The sequence below is a fragment of the Zalophus californianus genome, chromosome 9 (assembly GCF_009762305.2).
Source record: "Zalophus californianus isolate mZalCal1 chromosome 9, mZalCal1.pri.v2, whole genome shotgun sequence".
In the NCBI taxonomy this organism is placed as follows: domain Eukaryota; kingdom Metazoa; phylum Chordata; class Mammalia; order Carnivora; family Otariidae; genus Zalophus; species Zalophus californianus.
In genome coordinates this window covers 28,485,781-28,499,688 of record NC_045603.1, presented here as the reverse complement: position 1 = coordinate 28,499,688, position 13,908 = coordinate 28,485,781, and the positions used below count along the sequence as shown (strand labels likewise).

The window sequence follows — 13,908 nt, the reverse complement described above, 5'->3', positions numbered from 1 at the left end:
TTCCTTAAAAAAGTCTTGAAAGAATGGAAATATTTTTAGTGCCTTACCATTTGAGTACACTGTGACTATAGAAAGTCAAAATGTAGTCTTTGCTAACCAGCACTTGCCACTAACAGTGATTCTTGATCTGAGTATCACAACAGACAAACCAAGAGGTATCCCAAAAGTAAACTAGCTCAGTCAATATAACTAATACCATTAATTTGTATTCACAATAGGTAAAGAGTTCAGATTGCACATGATGATGAACGTGAGTATGTGCATTTAATTATCTTGTTTTAAACATGCCTGTGAAAGCATGACCCTCATATTTCTGTTATGATTCAAATAACTACTCCATGATGTATTTATTTTGTCATATTCAATTTTTTTCAAAGTGGGTCACTTTAATCTTTTCATCTACAAATTATGACTCTTTGAAGACAGATTATGTGTACCTTTTTCTCTTCTGACCTCCTCTCCTCATCTCTACTCCAATATCTAGCAGAGTAGCTGGTCTATTATAGGCTGTCAGTAATATTTTTTGAGTGAAAAAATATTTATAAATTTAAGTTTTTAAAAAAGTAGTGCAAGCATTTCATTAGAAGAGAACAGAATTTGCTCATTTCTTCTCCAAGCATTTCAAATTCAGAATACTTTAAGGAATATTTATGTAAACATTTGCCTTCTGAGGGAGCTACTGATGGAAGAGTTTCTATTTTATAGAACTGTACAGTCAGAAGGATTATAAGGAGCCTGACAGTTCATTTATTATGATTTCTGGGCTTATAAAATAGGAAATTAAAACCCAAATTGACCTAGAGAATTGACTATCAAGGATTCAGGACAGGGTCTTCTGGTTTCTACACCCAGCTGCATCTAAGATCCCTGGCTTCGATACAGCAGAGACAATAACTAATGTAACAGCTTTCAGTGGATCTCAGAGTATTTCTGTGAGGAAAGAAATATATTAGCATTTACTACATTGTACCCTCTTAAAGTCTCTTCCCTCCTTTCCTTTCAAACTCTCTCTCTCTCTCTCTCTCTCTCTCTCTCTCACACACACACACACACACACACACACACACACACACACACACACACAACCTTTTTTAAACACTCGGCCAAGGAACATTTGCCAAGTCTTTCAGACCACCAGGGGGCCACCACGAGACCCGGCAAGCCTGGAACAAACTCCTAAGATAACCGCCTCATTCTGTCAAGGAAACAATTGTGTGGATTACTAGAATACGAAAAATATTGCCTTTCAGAAACCAGAAGCTTTCTTTAAATGACAGTACCATAGCTGCATAAAGTCATTCTGTCAGTAAAATATAGTGTAGCACAAAAATTTAGATTCAATATATTTTCAATCACTCACTGAATTCAAATTGTCATTTCCCTTCAGAGTGACTGGATCATTTATAATTGTAAGGAATTATTATTTTTTGCATTTGCATGATTTATAAGGTGCATAATTGATTAATACAATAGTACATGTATATAATTTATCATTGTATGTTTGCACATACATTGGAATAGAAATTAATTTTTGATGAGATAAATGGTATTGTGGATTTTTTTTAACTCCTAGCCTTTAGAAATGTATTTTAACTATTTATGGATGAAAATGAGAGAGTGTCCAGGATTTGCTTCAAAATATTTCAAAAAGGAAGAAGTTGGGGCGCCTGGGTGGCTCAGTCATTAAGCGGCTGCCTTCGGCTCAGGTCATGATCCCGGGGTCCTAGGATCGAGCCCCGCGTCAGGAATCCCTGCTCTGTGGGAAGCCGGCTTCTCCCTCTCCCACTCCCCCTGCTTGTGTTCCACCTCTCGCTGTTTCTTTCTCTTCAAATAAATAAATAAAATCTTTAAAAAAAAAAAAAGGTAGAAGTTTATGGGAAAATAGATTAAAGAAATGTGGCCATGTGCATTATATAATGATTCAAACAATGCAAAGTATTTTACACACTATATGTATGTAATATAATTTTTATAACTTAATTTTTAAAGATTTATTTTTATTATTATTACTTATTTGAGAGAGAGAGAGTGAAGGGAGAGAGGGGCAGAGGGCAAGAAAGAATCTTGAAGCAGACTCCCCGCTGAGCTCAGAACTCGATCCCAGGACCCTGAGCTCATTACCTGAGCCAAAATCAAGAGTCAGCTACTTAACTGACTGAGTCACCCAGGAGCTCCTATAATTTTCTATTTAAATGATATAGGCAGATGGATAGAGAGAAAAAGCTCATGATAAACCTCAACTGTAAATAAAAGCTAGATTTTTAAGATAGGATTACAGATTTTTATCTTCTTTGACTTTTTTCTGTGTTTTATATAACAAATATGTATGAGTAATATAATCAGGAAGACACTATAAACACAAAGTGTCCAAAAATTACAAGTATTTGGAGACACTGACAATTTTATAAAGATGATATTTATAAACATAGCTATATCCACTTCCCTCTGGTATATTGTAGAATGTGGCCATGTCAAACCACTGCTGGGATTTAGCAATGGGTTAGATGTTTTATATGCAAACTACAGGCAGATTCCTTCTTTCCCCCAAGAGTATTTATGCCTTAAGAACTTCTTAAAATAGTAGTTTTCAGTCAAGAAGATCACTTTCACCCAGGAGATATTTGGCCACGTTTGACAGCATATGTAGTTGTCACAACGGACATCTAGTGGGTGGAGACCAGGGAGTCTGTAAAACACCCTACAAATATACATCACAGCCCCCACAACACAGAATTACCCAGCCCAAATTATCAGTAGCACCAAAGTTGAGAAACCCTGTCATGTTATTATGGTCCTGGAAGAAGTCTTAGTTCTACATAATACTTTCATATTTGAGATCAGAAAACGAAATAATTCTTTTTTCCCTCAAGTATAAAGTAGAATGCTATCTGCTCATGAATCAGACCTGAATCGATGAAAATCCTGTAGAAAATAGCTCACGATAAACATTTCTCCTGACATTTATATTGGTGGTATCTAGAGCCTTCAACTGAAAAGATTCTCAACTCAAAAATACTAGTGTAATTTTGGCCTTTCCCTTGCACAAAGTAAGTGCTCATTAAATTTGTTGACTCTAATCCAGACCATACCCATTACAATAAGAAACTTGATCTTTGCTTCAGAACTTGATTCAAATTTCATCGTTCCAGTTAGACTCCTTGAAAGAGATTTTGTTAGAAAGACTTGTTATGAACGACCCTAGCCATTAATAAATACGGGAGGTCAATTCAGAGACCAATTTTTCAGCAGTTTTAAATTAAACTTTCTCAGTATGTTTGAGATAACACAGAGCCTTGAGAGAGTTACACAGAGGAGTGGAAATAACAAGGCCAACTAACTTACTGTACTAAATGTTAGAGAAATAATGTTTCCAAACCTCAGTAATACCAACATAATAGCATAACAAGAACCAAGAGTCAATACATTAGTGATTTATGCATGCATTTTAAATAGTCCCTCATACAAAATCAAGCTCAAATCACACCTATAGATTCGTGGATCTGAGCGGGGAGTTTCAATGGTTGGCAACATCACAAAAATAGAGATGATCAGGCGTGATATGCCTCCAATTGGAGAATACATCACCCCCTGTATTTGCTCCTCCCTCTCAAAAAAGAATTTGAGTCTAATCAAGTCTCTATCCAACTACCAATTTACCCAAAATTCAGAGAAAGAGAATCTCTACGGATCAAATGACCCATATTTAGAAAACATTTTCAAAGGGAATAAAGATGGAGACAGAACATTTAGATGAAAAAGATTTAATTAGCACATTAATACAAAGCAGGCAAAATACAGTGTTTAGGAATACATACTTGGGTGGAAGAACTGTGAAAAAATGAAAGGAAGTGATTAAAGTAGAGGACAGAGGTTTCTCTCAGGCAGGAAAAGGAGGAGAGCTAGACTATCACCTGAGTAACTATCAAATGTCTGCTTCTCAGTCTGAGTGACAGATGTATCATGGGAATCTATGAAGCTCTACATGTGTTTTATTCAGTTTCCTCTATACTTTATAATAAATGTTTTATTAGAATTTTATTTTATAATGAATAATCATTTTATAAAAGCAAACCACTTACAGTCTGACATTTGTCCAAATAACTCAGGTTATCTCACACACAGAATTGAGGAATGACATACAAAAGCCATGTGTAGTGATCGTGGTACAGAAGATAGGTGTTGCCCACTCAGAGGACACCATACAAGCAGAGTTTGAGATAAATGTTCTTAAGCCATACTTTCAACACACATCCTTTGCTTCACATTCACAGTCTCTTACCACTTTAACTAACACAAGCTGGGGAAAAAATGACTTTTTAATATAAAAGGTAGGTGTTCCCATAATTGTAGTGCTTAATCATTATTTCTATGACAGTCTACTACCATTGGAAACTCACGTCTCCAATCCATCATGTGTAATGATAAGTACTGCATGTTTAGCAAAATTACATTAGCATTTCATTAAATACACACGGTACAATGGGTGACATTTCAAAGGCCCTAATGACCTGTCATTTGCTGGAATTGTTTAGGTCAGGAACTGTGATGGCATTGCCCATTTGTAGCCAAGTCTCAATTATCCATCAGTAGATGACCCACGAGACATTGCATTAAAATTCACATCAACGGTCATTGCTTCTTGGCTTGGATCTGAATCCACAGGGACGCTTGAAAAAGCATTTGCTCCAGTACTTAATTACATGATGAGGAAAATAAGACTCAAACAGATTAAATGACTTGTCCAAGGTCAATCATCTGATAAATGGTGAAAAGGTGCAACTAGAATTCAGGTTTGCTTGATGCCGGGACCAGCATTCTTACCACCAGACCCTTTGGAATAATTTACATACTGTGTATTCTTTTTCAGGCTTTTCAGGATTTACCTGTGTTTACATTGCACATGTTACGTGTGACCCAGAAATACTACCATTACTGCTACCATGTAGGGGAAAACCGTACTTCAATAGAAAATTATACACTGTCTATAGCATATCCCTCTCCATTATAAAAATTTTGATTCCATGGAAGCTGTTATATAATTCCATAAGCTGACAGCAATGTCAGAAGATCTTCTCTGTAGACACGTAAGCTCTATCGAGTGGGAATCCAATTATTCTCCCTTCTCCACTGGACAAGGAAGTGGAAGAGGCCAGTTTTGCTCCCTTTTCACATTCATTTTGATATTCCTAATTAATAAATGTGTATATTCTTTGGGTTCCCTTTTGAACTGGGTATAGCACGTGCTTGGTTCCTTCACTGATTAATAAATTAAATAAAACTTAATACATGTTCCTTTTTATATCTGTATAAAAGTCGTGATTTACCTGTTTTTTGAAAATTATCTTTTCAAACTGTTACTACTACTGTTTTACTATTAATATTGTGATTTCTACTACCAGAAATATTAATACTACTGAATTAACTAGAGGTTTTGTGTGAGCAGAAGTTCACCATATTCTTCAAATTAGGCCAATATTTTACTTACACTTGCTCATTAATCTTCATGAAAATCCAAAGTAGGTAATCCTATTACTAACTCTCTTTTACAAGGGAAGAACCTAAGCCAAAGAAAGGTTAATCCACTTGCATCTGGTAACATAGTGGGTCTCTTGCCTAGACCTTAATACCCAGTTGCATCTAACTCCAGGACTCACGCTCTTAGTTATAATATTATGCTTATTGTCAGCACAACACCACTTAAGCAAAATTATTCCCTCCACTGGAGAATGGAAGTAGAAATATCAACTATCTAGAAAGAAGCTGGACAACTCAAGTTAAGTTGAGGTTTGTATCAGTGTATTATATGACTGTCTTCATATCTAGACTGAAATACGAATCTGAATCTGGGTAGAGATGTGGGGGAAATCGCCAGAAGGTCAAGACAATAAAGTTGAATCTATTTGACCATCCTAAGTTTATTATGTCTTGATTATTCAATTAAAAATGTTTGAATACCTAAGATGGCACAACTCTAAATAAGAAGGTGTAAATATGCAAGAAAAAATATTCTCCATATAATAGTAGAAAAAAAGTGTTGGAATTTTATTATCAGAGGTTATGTACTTCCTAATTTCCTTGTTATTAAAAATGATGATTAGAAAAAATTATCATTAGACAATATCACCAAGTAACTATACTATCCAGTTACATACAGATGTACTTTTATTTATCCAACAGAGACACTTTCAAAAGGGTATCTCTAAATATTTTCATTCAATAAAGTAATATGTAGCCTTCCGAAATTATTGTCTTTATCACTTTTTATGCATCGTCCATCTTTTGGCCTTTCATCTGCGCATTTCTGAATCCTACCAATTTCTCCATCTTCTAGATTTTCATGGCATTCTTTTATATTTTTCTCTTTGGAACCAATCACATTCCAGTTTTATTCATTATCAGGGTCATCTTCCCCTGAAGTTTTGCCTGCAGGGGCACTAACAAGAGGACTATAAAGTGATGTGGTAGCTTCAAGTTCAGTGCATCCTTTATATGTCCACTGATGGAAATACTCCACCACTGAGAAGTTGGAGTTCTAATTTAGCAGACTCTAGGGCTGAGGTGATGAGAAACATAAATCTGCAAGTGGGTTAGTCATTAAGAATGATGAGAGGTTAGTGATACTTCCACCCTTTCGTTCCCAGACTCCTGTGTTCTAGCTGTTGGGTCAACATGCATCAGTCACAGGTTCAACCTACATCTGCGCGCTGTAAGGTGCTGTCCCTGAGCACCACTGTAGCATTTTCCATATCTATCTTCTCAATGCCATGTTCCATTGTTTATCAAGTGTGACGCATTTTGTCTCCCAAACTTTCTCACACTTGACCTCCGTACCACTGCCTTATGTGAAGTCCTTATTATCCACTTGGATTTTGTAATGCTGTCTAACTGGTCCTTTTCCTTCTTGGCTCTCATCCATTTTCAATAGCGTGCCAATAAACACGATACAAATGAAATCTGCCCCTCCCCAAACTATTTCTAGATCTGTATTTGGACCTGCTTCCAATTCCTATTGACTTTTTACTACATTACTCATTAATCCACCCACAGCTTCAGCTGGTTCTTCAAGCTTCACCGCAAGCACTGATTTCCGCTCACTTTGGCTGCATGTTTCAAATCTTCCCATGTTTCAAATCTTCCCTCCGGCTGCCTTGCCAGAAGCTATCCTGATCTGGACTAGACCTGGGCAAGAACCACAAGGCCCAGGACCTACTACTATGGACAATTCTTCTGCCAACTGTACCCTGGCCTACCAAGAAGCACTGGGACACTTCTTACCACGGAACTGGTAAGTTATTTTATGCCGTGGATGCTTTATACATGCCATTCCCTCTGTCTCAGGATCCTTTGCTGCTTCCTACTGGCAAGATCACTATTCCAGAATGAGCTCAAATATTGCTTTCTCTAATAAGCCTTTCTTAGGAATAATGAAAATATTCAGGCCTTCCTATACTACTTGACACATATCAATAATATAATACTTTGTCACGTTAGTAATGATAACAGTGCAGTAATAACATGATGGCACAAGATATATTAAATGCCTATTACAAGCTGGTCTCTGTGTCAATCATTGGTCTGTGCAAATCAGTCAACCTCCAAACTGTGGGTTAATTCTTAAGGAGAGGCATTCAATGTCTCACATATAGTCCGTTTCAGGCCGTGATGATCAGTGTTTATAAATCATTACCGAACTGAATTAAACTGAATTGTTTGAGATACACCATGTTTACCATCTTTCCTTCTACATGGTTAACAAAATAGTAATTCTTTTGTATTAAGTCACTTAACACTGAAATTTCAAACTTAGTTCTTGCCTAAAATTCATTCTTCCAAACAACTGGCTTCAGTCTTTGGTAACAATTGCATTTACTCTGATCGTAGCTTTTTTGTCTCAACAGTAACAGCTTCCAAGGCAACAGAAAGAACTTTTAAAAACTCATTATTCCAGTAGGGATTGGTGAAGGTGAGGCCAAGGAGAGCAGGCAAAAGCCCCATCATGTTGACACATGGAGTGTTTGCTGTATTTTGCTACGTACACCAGGGCCTCCGTTTAACTGAGTTGAGGATTAAAAGCATTGAGCAAAGAATTGCTCAACTCCCTGGACAGGTGGGTCTCATTCAGTATTTGACAGGTAACTCTGTCATGTGAGTACAGTCTGTATTGGGAAAATCTCTGTATGGCCTGTGCAGTGTTTGCTGCTTACCAAGGTTGATAGCGTTTAGTAGCCCTGCTCATGGGAAACCGAGCCTGCCATGCCTCCAGGCAATGAAGCCTGAAACAAATTAAGTTTCCAACTCTCCCCTGGCTGTGTGGGTCTGAACAATCTCTAAAGCAGTCTAGTAAACAGGCAGACAAGACTGCACTTGAGTTTCAACCCTATTTATAATCTAAAGCTAAGGACTTATGAACTCACTCACCAGGCTGGAGCATGTTAGATCTATAGTAAAGAATCAAAATTTGCAATTTAGACAGAGGGGTAGGAGGAGGCAGTGCTGTTAAATTAAAAGGGATGCATTTTTTTAACGGGTCTCAGTGTGAGAAGGAGTTCAGAAAAGCTACAGGGCACTCAGAAAGTGATCTGTGTCACAGCAGAAGGGCAGTGGGCCTATGTAAATTAAAGCTCTAAGCCAATGTAAGAAAGCATGTTTTCAGCAAGTAAATAATGCCATTTAAGGAGACTGATTGCTAAAACAGCCTCACTGCCTAATGGGGGCCAAGTCATTCATTCAACAAATATTGACTCCTGGCTTTGGAGCTGACGTGGCAATATATGCAGTACAATGGTAAGAAATAACTCCGCCCTGGGGTCCCACTGTTTTTATATAGCACACTAACCAAAAAAAAAAAAAAAAAAAAAAGAGAGAGAGAGAGAGAGAGAGACAGAGAGATTTTAAAAACACTATAATTTGTAATAAGAGCCTGAAGGAAACAAAAAAGTGAAGAGCTGTTCTGTTTCTAATGATACAGTTACTTGGGCAAAGTGTGTACAGATATTCTGATCTATATCTGTAGAGTGCTGCTCCCACCTGCACCCCAAAAATACACACACACACAGACCAGACCCTAATCTTCATGACCCTTTGTTTGAGGTTTATTCCACCTGTAAGTTTTGACTGCCCTGGTCTTTCTCACCATTTAAGATGGGAGATTAGAGGATCTGAATTATACTTAAGAAGGACACAACTACCTATTGAAACATGGCTTTAAGCTTCAGTTTAAAAGTTTAAATTGTCTAGATCAAGATGACATAAATTACATAAAGTGAACGACTGACCAGTTTTTCTGTTTCATTTAGTTCAGGTAGCCACGGATCCTGATTGCTTAATATCGGTAATAATTATAATGTCACCTTCACACAGACTGTGGTAATTCCGTTAACAGGCTGAAAGGAAAATACATAGAAAAGAAAAGAATTGTAGTGGAGCTGACATGAAGTTATAAGAAACAAAATCATCATTAAGAGACACAAACCTAAGAGCACCACATGGCAGAACCAATCACTGTTGGCAGAATGATCCATATATTATGTTCATGAAATGTCATCTATCAGAGGGGTCATTCCTATCTTCTCATTCCAAGTAAAATCCTAATAAAATCTGGCTTTAGAAAAGTCAGGGGGGGCACCTAGGTGGCTCAGTCATTAAGCGTCTGCCTTTGGCTCAGGTCATGATCCCAGGATCCTGGGATTGAGCCCCACATCAGGCTCCCTGCTCAGGCGGGAGGCCTGCTTCTCCCTCTGCCACTCCCCTGCTTGTGTTCCCTCTCTCACTGTCTCTCTGTCAAAAACATAAAATCTTTAAAAAAAAAGAGAGAAGTCAGGTCCCTAGCTGTGTGCCACGTACTCTGTGACTGGTTAATACCATTACGTTATAAATCCTCCAAACACAAATATCCATTCAAATGTCATTTTCATATATCATAAACATATATTAGATGCATTGTACCTTTTGTTTCTTCAGCTGGAAAATTTTAAAAAAATAAACAGTAAAAATCAACAATAGTTTTTTTTTTTTCTTTTCCTTTGTTGTCTTGTTTGGCTTTTAAATGAACTTGTAGCAGAGATTTGAATTAACTCATGGGTCATGATACACGATCAACACTGATCCATGCCTGACCCTCTTTTATTTTATTTAGTTACTTATTCATTCAACTCAATAACTGATAAGCATCTGTGAACCCAAAATCCAGGCCAAGAACTAGAACAAGTGTTTACACATTATCTCTGCACTCGTTCCATCCTGTCTTCCTGCCTACAGTTTAAACCCAAGTTACCCAGCATACTGCCTTTTGTATTTTATTCCCCTTTTTTTCAATAATAGTCTTATTACATATAGCATATGCTTAAGCAATGTGTTCTATGCTGAGCTGTATTTTCACTTTTTTAAAAAAAGGCTATTATGTTATATATGTAATTTCTAAGGTTTTCTTGTTACCCCCAAACTAGGTATGATTCATCCATGCTGTATATTGTTGTGGTTCATTCATTTTCACTACTGTGTAATGTCATAATTTTAATGATTCTTTTTATCTATTCTCCACTTGATGGTTATTTGCATTTTACACAGATTTTTTACTTTCTTCTTGTTCTTAGACAGTGCTTCTATAAACATTCTTATACATGTCTCTTGGTGCATGTAAGCAAGTATGTCACTTGAATTTTTATCTAGGGGAGGAATTTATAGGTCACAGGATATGTTAATGTTCATTTTCGAAAGACAATGCCAAGTTGTTTTCCAAACTGGTTACCAACAATATAGGAGAATAAAATGGTACAACCACTTTGATCTGCATCAGAATTCATTGACCTATATCTCCCCAACAATTAGTATTATCAAACTTTTGTGTCAATCAAATGGATGTAAAATGACATTTCCTTGCAGTCATGATTTATAGTAATCTGATTACTAGTTAAGTTAGCTAAATCTTCACATGCTTGTTGTCCAATAGCTTTCCAATAGGTTTGTTAGACAATTGTACTAAGCAGCCTAATAGGGAGTAATTGATTCTGGGTAGGGAAGTGTTTCTAGCCAAACATTCTCTAACTTAGTTTCTAGAATATTAGCTTTTTCATAATCAATGAATTTTCAGGCATTCTATCCATAGTGTTCACCCGTGTAGCTAATCTATTTGCCTCTGCTGTGTACTTATAGTTTTGTTAAATGCCAAAAGAAACCTCCAGAATGAAAACTGGTGAATCCCAAAGGCAATGAGCGTTTTCTAAATGTTGCTCATCTTTTTGTTTATATATGGACATTAGTTCCAACTTTGTTGGAGGTTTATATGAATTAGGGAATTGAATCATGTTAGATCTAAGATCTGTTCTTTGGTGAGTGTAGACTTTTCTTCTATGTCTTCAAATATCTCTAGATTTCTTTGGGGACTGAAATATACACATCAACATTAAAGATCATAAAAAATAATTTTCATGTTCTTTCCCATTACATAGGAATTTATTTAATTCCTAGAAGATATAATTTATAAAATAATGTAAGCAGTTTCTCCTTAGGAAGCTATATATCACTGTTCTACTGATATTGTCGCATGTAGGAGTATCAGGAAACATCTACAATCTGCTTCATGCTCTCTATAATGGAATTATAAATTATTTCTCACCCTGTCCAAAGAGTTGCAGGGAATGGTCTGATATGTTGTAGTTTTTTTCTTCCCTGGATATCCAATATCAACAATCTTTTTCATCCTTGCTATTGGAAAAGGAAGAGCAAGAAGTTGAGGAGAGAATTTAAAAGCCAGAATCAGAGAATCATGGGAGACAAGTTGTCTTCATTCCAAAGTCTAGGGATGCTCCCTTGCTTGAGGGTTTGTGGCATCTTTCCAGGTAAAATGATGATATATTCATAACGTGAGTGATGATATGCCCTCACTGGGAGAAAATGTAGAAACTGTATAGTCAAAACTCAGTTACTAGTCTTTCAAAATAAAAATCTTTTCCTTTTCATAATTAGGACTTCCTAGTATTTTTGGCAAAAATTAAAGATCAATTTGTTTTTGGAAGTCATTTTGAATGTATTTGTTATATACTACTCGGCACAGGATGGTCTGGTTGCTTTTCAGAAAAAAAAATTGTATTCCAGTTGTAAATGATATCCCCTCACAAATTTACTGTAAATCAGTCTGAATGATAAATAATTCTTAGATTTCTTACATCTTTCATTGTAGGGTTTTATAACAGCCAAACAAAAATAAGTCAGTCTGAATCATTTAGTTGAATATCTTAATTTCTCCATTTCAACCACTATAGGCTTTTTGCAATTATTTCTCCTGTAAGTGTACTGCCAGTCATAAATAGACAATAGCCCTTCGGTAAATTAAATAATTTCCACAGACTGATTATAGAATATGTGTCTATTTAAAGTATCCACTATTAATGTGCAGTTTGTTTTAAAGCATCTTTTATATAAATAACAAGTTGTCTTCAGTAGATGCAAAGAATACCCAAGATGGTGCCAGAGTGATAAATGACTAGAACAGAAGAGAAACAGATTGGAGCTAAGTAGCTGGTTATAGCTACAAATGGAACTTTGCAATGGAGTAGTACCCTGCAATCATTCTTCAAATCACCTATAATAAAATCACATTGGAAGAACAAAGTCCCGACACATAGAATGTGGGGAAGTATGAAGTATGTACTCAGTGAATTCTGACACTAAGTTAGAGGATATATCCCTCACCTTTCCCGTCTCCAGGATAAAAGAGTACTCTGGCAGGCTTTCACCAATCAACTAATGAATATTTATTGAGTATCTACCCTCTGCTTCCCTTCGAGGGAAACAAACAAACAAATCCTATCCTCAAAAAACACAATGTACATTTTTAAAAAGACTTGTCAGTATATAATTAATAGTTTTTCTCTCTCTTTCTTGTTTTGTGAATTCTTTTTCATTTAGTCATTCAACAAATGTATTTATTACACACTTAATGCAGAAAGTGCCAAGAAGCCCTGTAGAGAATAAAAACATAAATGATATTAGAGTCTATCAGGGAAGGTAAATATACGTATATAAGTAATGGCAAGGACAGCACTGAGTTTGGGGTTAGATAAAATGAGCTGATACATTTAAAATGCGCATAACACAGAGATGAGAATGGAGGGAGGAGAAATTGAATGAAAATGGTCCAAAGATACAAGCTGCCAGTTATAAGATAAATAAGTACTAGGGACGTCATATACAACATGATGACTGTAGTTAATACTTCTGTATGGTATACTGGAAAATTGTTAAGAGAGTAGAACCTAAGAATTACCATCATAAGGGGCAAAAAAACCTTTTTAAAATGTCTTCCTTCTTTTGTGCATCTATATGGTATGATGGGTATTAATTACACTTATTGTGGCAATCCTTTCATAATAATGTAAATCAAATCATTATGTCATACACCTTAAGCTTATACAGTGCTATATGTCAATTATATCTCAATAAAACTATATAAAAAGAAAAATAGAAAACAAAATAATGCATTTTAATATAAAATAAGATATAAAAATATAATAAACAATGTTTGACATATAGAAAAACTCATTAATAACTTATTATATTTTACGAGCATTATTAGAGCTGGATCAACATGGTTGTGCAGGAGTCTGTCAGGTAGAGAACAGAGAGAAGGGTGTAGCTTCTACCTATACATTAAGGTTCTTAACTCTGTGTGTCCTTATAGCTTCCACCTTCCTCCTAAATTTCAGATCTATATTCTCAACTTTGTATGGCTCCTCACTCTGGATGACAGCATACAGGCAATAGCTGAGGGAGTGGGGGAGGCAAAAGAAGGACAGAGAAAGTACAGAAAAAGATCAAAGTTTTAGCTTTGGAGATCCCTCTAAATTTCAGGGATAGTAGAATAAAGAAAAACCAAAGAAGAAAACAGAGCTAGAGGATTCACCCATAATA

At 36.1% G+C, this 13,908-nt stretch overlaps 2 long non-coding RNA genes across 2 annotated transcripts in view; one reads left to right on the top strand and one right to left on the bottom strand.

Annotated features, from left to right (window-relative positions):
* Window positions 1–13,908, bottom strand: part of LOC113922548 — a 218,291-nt gene that overhangs the window by 133,341 nt on the left and 71,042 nt on the right. The window lies entirely within an intron of this gene.
* The window catches only part of LOC113922547, a 41,651-nt gene continuing 34,793 nt past the window's right edge, over window positions 7,051–13,908 (top strand). The window contains exon 1 of the long non-coding RNA XR_003519981.1: window positions 7,051–7,285. This is a non-coding gene — a long non-coding RNA (uncharacterized LOC113922547). The remainder of the gene's footprint in view (window positions 7,286–13,908) is intronic.